Here is a 7,790-nt window from a genome sequence, read left to right as displayed (position 1 = left end):
AAAGCCTATCGGATTGACTGGCTGACCAGTGAACGTGATGTCTTGAACTGTTCTGCCGTTTATGTAAACCGAGACAATAGACCTCACACAGGAGTTAGTCCAACCATTGTTCTTGTTCTCACTGGTGTGTCCGGTATGGCCCTGGAACACTAGCCTGGTTCTGTGAGTGTTTTTAAAGAATTCGGCCTTGGCAATTCTTAAAGAAGCGGCCCCACTTCGCACTCACATAGGTGACCTAGATACGGTATTTCATTATACAACATCACTAAGGTCATTAAAAGCATTAGCTTAACCTTCCACCCTCACAGGGCATCACTGTATAAAGGAATGGGCAAGAGGATTTACCTCTTCAGTGACTCACCCGTTACACGAAGTTAGGTTGTCCCTTTGAACCTAGATCTTGGGATCTCCAGTCAACTAGGTTGGGTTTTCCGTTCCGGTAACCTTTACTAAAGGCCTTAACCCCATTCCTCTTGACGACTTTTCTACTAACTCTCGAGTTAACCCTTTGGTTAGCGGATCCGCAATGTTGTCCTTAGACTTGACATAGTCTAGAGAGACAACTCCATTTGAGAGTAGTTGTCGTATGGAATTATGTCTACGACGGATATGTCTAGACTTTCCATTATACATATTACTCTATGCCCGACCAATCGCTGATTGGCTATCGCAATGAATACTGATAGCTGGCACAGGTTTCGGCCAACGTGGAATATCCTCAACAAACTGGCGAAGCCATTCAGCTTCTTCAGTTGCTTTATCTAAAGTAATAAACTCAGATTCCATCGTTGATCTCGAGATACACGTTTACTTGACAGATTTCCAAGACACGGCTGCCCCTCCGAGGGTAAACACATAACCACTAGTGGATTTGGAATCTTTTATATCAGATATCCAATTTGCGTCACTATACCCTTCTAGTACCACTGGGTATCTGGTATAATGCAGCCCATAATCCAGGGTGTAACAGATATACCCCAACACCCGCATAATGCCCTTCCAATGAGTAGCATTAGGATTACTCGTGTATCTACTCAGCCTACTAACAGCGTAGGCGATATTCGGCCTTGTACAACTCATCAGATACATCAAACTCCCAATGACCCGAGAATATTCTAGTTGAGAGACACTCTCACCATTATTCTTGGTCAAATATAGACTTAAGTCTACTGGTGTCCTAAACATACTTGTATCTGACTTTCCAAATTTCTCAAGTATCTTATTAACATAATGAGCTTGAGAAAGTACAATACGACCAGATGTTCTGGTGATCTTAACACCCAGAATGACATCTGCAAGGCCCATATCCTTCATGTCAAACTTAGAGTTTAACAATCTTTTGGTAGCTTTAATCATTTTATCATTGCTACCAACAATGAGTATGTCATCAACGTATAGACACAAAATGACATAACCTTTGTTAGTGTCTTTAACATATACGCACTTATCACACTCATTGATTCGAAACCCATTTGACAACATAGCATTGTCAAACTTCTCATGCCATTGTTTGGGAGCTTGCTTCAAACCATACAATGACTTGACAAGCTTACAGACTTTCTTACTTTGTCCTGGAGCTGAAAACCCCTCAGGTTGCTCCATGTAGATTTCTTCATCTAAATCTCCATTTAAGAAAGCTGTCTTTACATCCATCTGATGTATTTCTAAACCACATAAAGCTGCTATTGCAATCACCATGCGAATGGATGAAATCCTTGTCACAGGTGAATACGTATCAAAGTAATCCAGGCCTTCTCGCTGTCTGTATCCTTTGATAACTAGCTGAGCTTTATATTTGTCAATTGACCCATCCGCTTTCATCTTTCTTCGAAAGATCCACTTACTCCCCAAGGTCTTACTGCCTGGGGGTAGATCAACCAACTCCTAAGTATGGTTCTGTAAGATGGAGTCGATCTCACTCTTAATTGTTTCTTTCCATAAAGGACTTTCAAGTGAAGTCACAGCTTCGTGGAACGTTCGAGGTTCTCCCTCTAACATATAAATCAAGAAGTCTGGACCAAAAGACTTTGTGGTTCTAGCCCTTTTACTCCTTCTTGGTTCATCTACTTCATCAGCTTGATCATCTACTTGATCAGTTATTTGATCAGCTGTTTGATCATCCATGTGATCATCTATGTGATCTTCTTCGTAATCATCTACTATTTCTTTCATGGAACTCAGAACCCTGTCTTGGGGACGATACGGAAATACATCTTCAAAGAAAGATGCACTTTTAGATTCCATGTTAGTATTCTTGTGTATATCTGAAATATCAGACTTGTGCACGAGAAATCTATATGCACTACTATCTTGTGCATAACCAATGAATATACAGTCTACGGTTTTCGGACCTATCCTAACCCGCTTGGGTGTAGGTACCGCCACTTTTGCAAGACACCCCCACATTCGTAGGTATTTATATGAAGGCTTGTGACCTTTCCACAACTCATATAGAGTCTTGTCCACTTTCTTCCGTGGTATTCTATTAAGAATATAATTGGCGGAGAGAATTGCTTCCCCCCATAAGTTATGTGGCAACCCAAAACTTATCAACATTGCATTCATCATCACTTTCAGCGTCCTGTTCTTCCGCTCAGCAACACTATTTGACTGAGGCGAATAAGGCACTGTGGTTTGGTGAATAATCCCAAATTGAGCACAAGTCTTAGCAAACGGGGATTCATACTCACCACCACGATCACTTCTCAATGCCTTGATTTTCCGGCTTAATTGATTCTCAAATTCATTCTTAAAAAGAATAAATTTATTAATAGCCTCATCTTTACTTTTAAGCAAATACACATAACAGTATTTAGTGCAATCATCAACAAAAGTGATGAAGTACTTGTTGCCACCATGTGATTGTACAACTTGCAAGTCACACACATCACTATGCACTAAACCCAAAGGCTGGGTACTTCTTTCAATAGAATGAAAAGAAGACCTTGTCAATTTTGCTTCTACACAAGTTTCACGCTTGTGTTGTGGATTAATCTTGAAAGATGGTATGTGATCTAACTTGATTAATCTACGTAAAGAGTCAAAATTTACATGACCCAATCTACCATGCCATAAATTAGGGGACTCGAGCATATAAGCAAAATAAGAAGCTTTCTCATTAATCTTAGGGATAAGTGTCATTACATTCAATTTAAATATACCACCTGACATATATCCCTTCCCCACATAGACCCCGCCCTTGGTCAACACGACCTTGTCTGATTCAAACACCATGCGGAAGCCATGCTTGCTTAGGAGAGACCCCGAGACAAGGTTCTTACGAATGTCCGGCACATAAAGGACATCGTTCAAAGTCAGTTCTTTTCCTGAAGTCATCTTCAGGATCACCTTGCCTTTACCCTCAACAGCTAAGGTTGCAGAGTTTCCCATAAACAACTTCTCCCCGTTTGAAACCGGTTCGAAAGTTGTGAACATTCTCTTCTCTGCACAAATATGGTGAGTGGCCCCAGTGTCCACCCACCACTCCCTCGGGTTTGACCCGACCATGTTCACTTCGGACATGACGGCTGACAGAAGCATGTCGTCCACATCGTGTGACAATTCCTCCATTTCAGCCATATGTGCCTGGTTTTTGTGTTGCGGAGGGTTTTTCTTGTAGGGCTTCTTCTTCAGACAATCAACTGCCCGATGCCCGTCACTTCCATAGTTGAAGCATTTGCCATTGAACCTAAAAGTAGGCTCCTTTGGCTTGTAGGCTGGCCTTTTGGAGATTCCTCCTCTAGCCCCCAACTTTGATCTTTTGCCTGCCGGTGGTTTTTTCCTCGCCCCCGAGGACTCGCCATGCTCAACCATGTTGGCTTTGACAGTGGAGGTACTCCATCCTTTTTTCCTGTTGTCCTCTTCAATCCGGAGCCTGACAACGAGCTCTTCGACTGTCATCTCCTTTCGTTTGTGCTTCGAGTAGTTCTTGAAATCTTTCTAGCCGTTAGACAGCTTCTCAATCAAAGCAGCTGCCTGGAATGACTCACTTAGGACCATCCCTTCTGCATGTATCTCGTGTAGAATCACTTGGAACTCTTAGACTTGACTCATGACAGTTTTGGAGTCTACCGTCTTGAAGTCCAAGAACTGGCCGACGATAAATTTCTTTACCCCAGCATCCTCGGTCTTGTACTTTTTGTCCAAGGCATCCCATAACTCCTTAGCCGATTTCTTGGCATAGAACACGTTAAAAAGCAGGTCCGCCAAGCCGTTCAGAATATAATTCCGACATAAGAAGTCTGCTTGTTTCCAAGCACCCAGAGCCATGAGCTTTTGTTTATCTTGCTCATTCTCCTCTACGGCTGGTACATCTTCACTCAGAAACCTCGCAAGGCTTAGAGTAGTCAAATAAAACAGCATCTTCTGCTGCCATCTCTTGAAATTCACTCCCGTGAACTTCTCCGGGTGCTCGTGATGATTGAGCGGTCCTCCCGGAATAACCGGAGTAATAACAGGAGGATTGACCACAGAGGTCACAGCAGGGGTTGGCAAGCCAGTCGCCCCGGGATTCGGATCCCCACAAACATTAGCAGCAGCAGCAGCATCAGAGACAGTTGCCATTTCTGAAAAATTACAGCATAATTTTCACTATTCAGTATTTCCAGAAATCAAACTTAACACTAGAAAATCTCACAATTGGAAATTTAATTCAAAACTAATCTTACCACGCAACCTAGAATCGAACATGGTCAGGAAAGTTTCCAGGAAGACTGGAGGGGTCACACCGGTCCCACTTAAAACCCAGTTAACCTTAGACAAAACTTTCAAGAGCATGTTGTCTCCTAGTCCATTGGAAACAACTTTAAGAATTAAATTTTCCAAGGGATGAACTAGGTTAAACACACCAAGTTCCACACGGTACAAGCAATTACAATTGCATCACTTTATAAGCAATTACAACAAAATTGCTACAATAATTACAAGCAAATAAAACTTGCTTTACATATTTAGTACAAATTAATCCTTTTTCCCATTCCCATAGGTATTCCCGCAAAAAAGAGTTAGCAGCAAAATACAACAAAACATCCCTCAGCTTTTCTTTGCTTTTGGCAAAGTAGTGATTGAAGGGGAGGGTACTAGCAAACAAAATAATAAATAACTGTAAGTAAAGATTAAAATCAACCATTAAGTTACACATTTAGAATTTAAACAAAAAATTATAAAAAATTAATTACATAATAAACGTGTAATTAACTATACAAGTTACAAACCCAAAATTAAATATAATTAAACCATATTTTAAATTCGTAAAGGTTACATGTAAACTTATGGTACACTAAACATGTAATTAATTGAGGCAAGTTATAAACATTTTATAACTCCTAAACACTTAAATCACATTACTAGGCAAGAATTGAAAATGACATGATTAACATGCAAATAATTCTAGAGAAATTAACATGAATTTAAATATAGGCACGTTATAAACTTTACAACTCCACACCTAAATTAAAAATTAATAGGTACAAGTTACATGTAAATTTACTACCTAATAAACATGCTAGAAATGTAAATTACACTAAAAATTAAACCCGAATGAACATGTAATTTATTTTGTAAACTAGAAACATGTGAACTAGAAGCATGTAAATCTAGAAATACAAGGCATGAACCGGTACACCATAAATTAATAAATTAATTAGAAAATACAGTGAATTAACGTTGCACCAATGTAACTTTTCTTCCCTATTGATACAGTGGCCTATTACATGCAAAATTATTACACACACCTATGAATCTATTAATCTAATTCTATGATAAACGTCGAATCTATTTTAAGCTTGTTGGGAAAAACTACTCATATTACATAATTTCACATTGCATATCGCAAAATTATGAGATGAACAAAACAAACCTCCAATCCCAGAAAATATAACATGCTGAATAAAATACAGATAAAATATAAAATAGTTAAAGGAAGCAAACTGAAGCCTGTGTGATACCACAGTCTCCTTAAAATAGATTCGCCGCCTCACCGCTGAGTGCTGGAGGTACGCCGGCGTCTACTTTCCAGGATACGACGGTTTTTACCAACTACAACAGAAGCACCTTCTGATTAGTTTAGCGAACTGACAACGGCAGCACTCTCTCTCAGAAAGAAAATTATAAGAGAAGTAGACTGACAGGGTATGGATGCCAAGAAAAAATTCTATCTATTTTTTCCAAGGAATAGGGCCTCCTTTTATACACAATGGGGGACAGGAGAGAAGCCTCTAGCCATCAAGGCTGGAAACTAATGCTAGCAAAACTGCCCAATCAATTTTGTAAAACTGATGAGCCTTAAATGTGTGAGTTATATACACATTTATGAGGCAATTTCTCATTCAACCATCTTTCTCCAACATATTTTACTTATGATCACACACAAAAAAAAAAAAAGAAACCAATATATTTTACTTTAAAAATTGATTTGCTTGTATTTCAATAATATTTTCTACTTTCAAAATTTGCTTAATCTCTAATACTCTCAAAGTGTCATTAATTAACAAAGGATGAAACAAAATGCTTACCATATTATCTATTTTGTTTAAACTCTATTATATGATGAGATTAAACAAAATATCTAAAATACTGTAAATATCTCTAATATTGAAAATGTTGTAAATCAAATTATTATTATTTTAATTAAATAAGTCAAAAAGACCATTTTATCAGTAACCACACATGAAAAAGTTTAACTTATTTCTTGTAAACAAAAATAATAATAAAAAAAACCTTATCGTCAAAAAGTTTAAAAAGAAAAATTAACAAAATGAGTTACTTAGGGTGTGTTTGGTAACGTTTACGTTTTCAGTTTTTATTTACAAAAATTTTATAAACTGATTTTTGTTTATTTTTAGAAAAACATAAACTACAAACGCGTTTGGTAATTGATAAAATGTTTAAAAAAATTTAAAAATATAAAAAAGAGTAAGAAATGGCAAGTGGCGGCGGAAGACGGTGGTGGAAAGTGGTGATGGTGGGTGGTGAGTAGCTGGTGGTGGTGGGTGGTGGCAAGTGGGCGGTGGTGGTGGGTGGTGGCAGGTGGGCGGTGGTGGTGGGTGGGTGGGTGACGGTGGTGGGTGGTAGCAAGTGGATGGTGGATGGTGGGTGGTAGTGAATGGGTGGTGGTGGTAGTGGTGGCAGGTGGTGGGTGGTGATGGCAGGTGGGTAGCGAGTGGTGGTGGATGGTAGCGGGTGGGTGGTGGTAGCGGGTAGGTAGCGGGTGGTGGTTGGTGGGTGGGTGGGTGGGTGACGGTGGCGGGTGGTGGGTGGTAGCGAGTAGGTGGTTGTGGCGGGTGGTGGTAGCAAGTGGGTAGCGGATGGCGGGTGATGGTGGGTGGTGGCGAGTGGGTGGTGGGTGGTGATAGTGGGTGGGTGGGTGACGATGGCAGGTGGTGATGATGGTGGGTGGGTGACGATGGCGGGTGGTGGTGACAGGTGGGTGGCGGATGGCGGATGGCGGGTGGTGGTAGGTGGTGGCAGGTAAGTGGCGGGTGGGGGTGGTGGTGGTGGGTGGGTGGGTGACGGTGACGGTGACGGGTGGTAGGTGGTAGCGAGTGGGTGGTGGTGGCGGGTGATGGTGGTGGTGGCGGGTGATGGTGGTGGTGGTGGTGGTGGTGGTGGTGGTGGTGGTGGTGGCGGGTGGCTGGTGGTGGTGGGTGGCAGGTGGTGGATGGTGGTGGTAGGTGGGTGGTGAGTGGTGGTGGCAAGCAGGTAGCGGGTGGTGGTAGCGGGCGGTGGATGGTAGTGGCGGGTGGTGGGTGGTGGGTAGTGGTGGTGGTGGTGGTGATGGTGGCGAGTGGGTG

The sequence above is a fragment of the Camellia sinensis genome, chromosome 10 (genome assembly GCF_055761805.1).
Source record: "Camellia sinensis isolate YWXY chromosome 10, ASM5576180v1, whole genome shotgun sequence".
Lineage (NCBI taxonomy): Eukaryota > Viridiplantae > Streptophyta > Magnoliopsida > Ericales > Theaceae > Camellia > Camellia sinensis.
The sequence above is the reverse complement of the archived record's forward strand: the minus strand, read 5'-3'. Positions refer to the sequence as shown.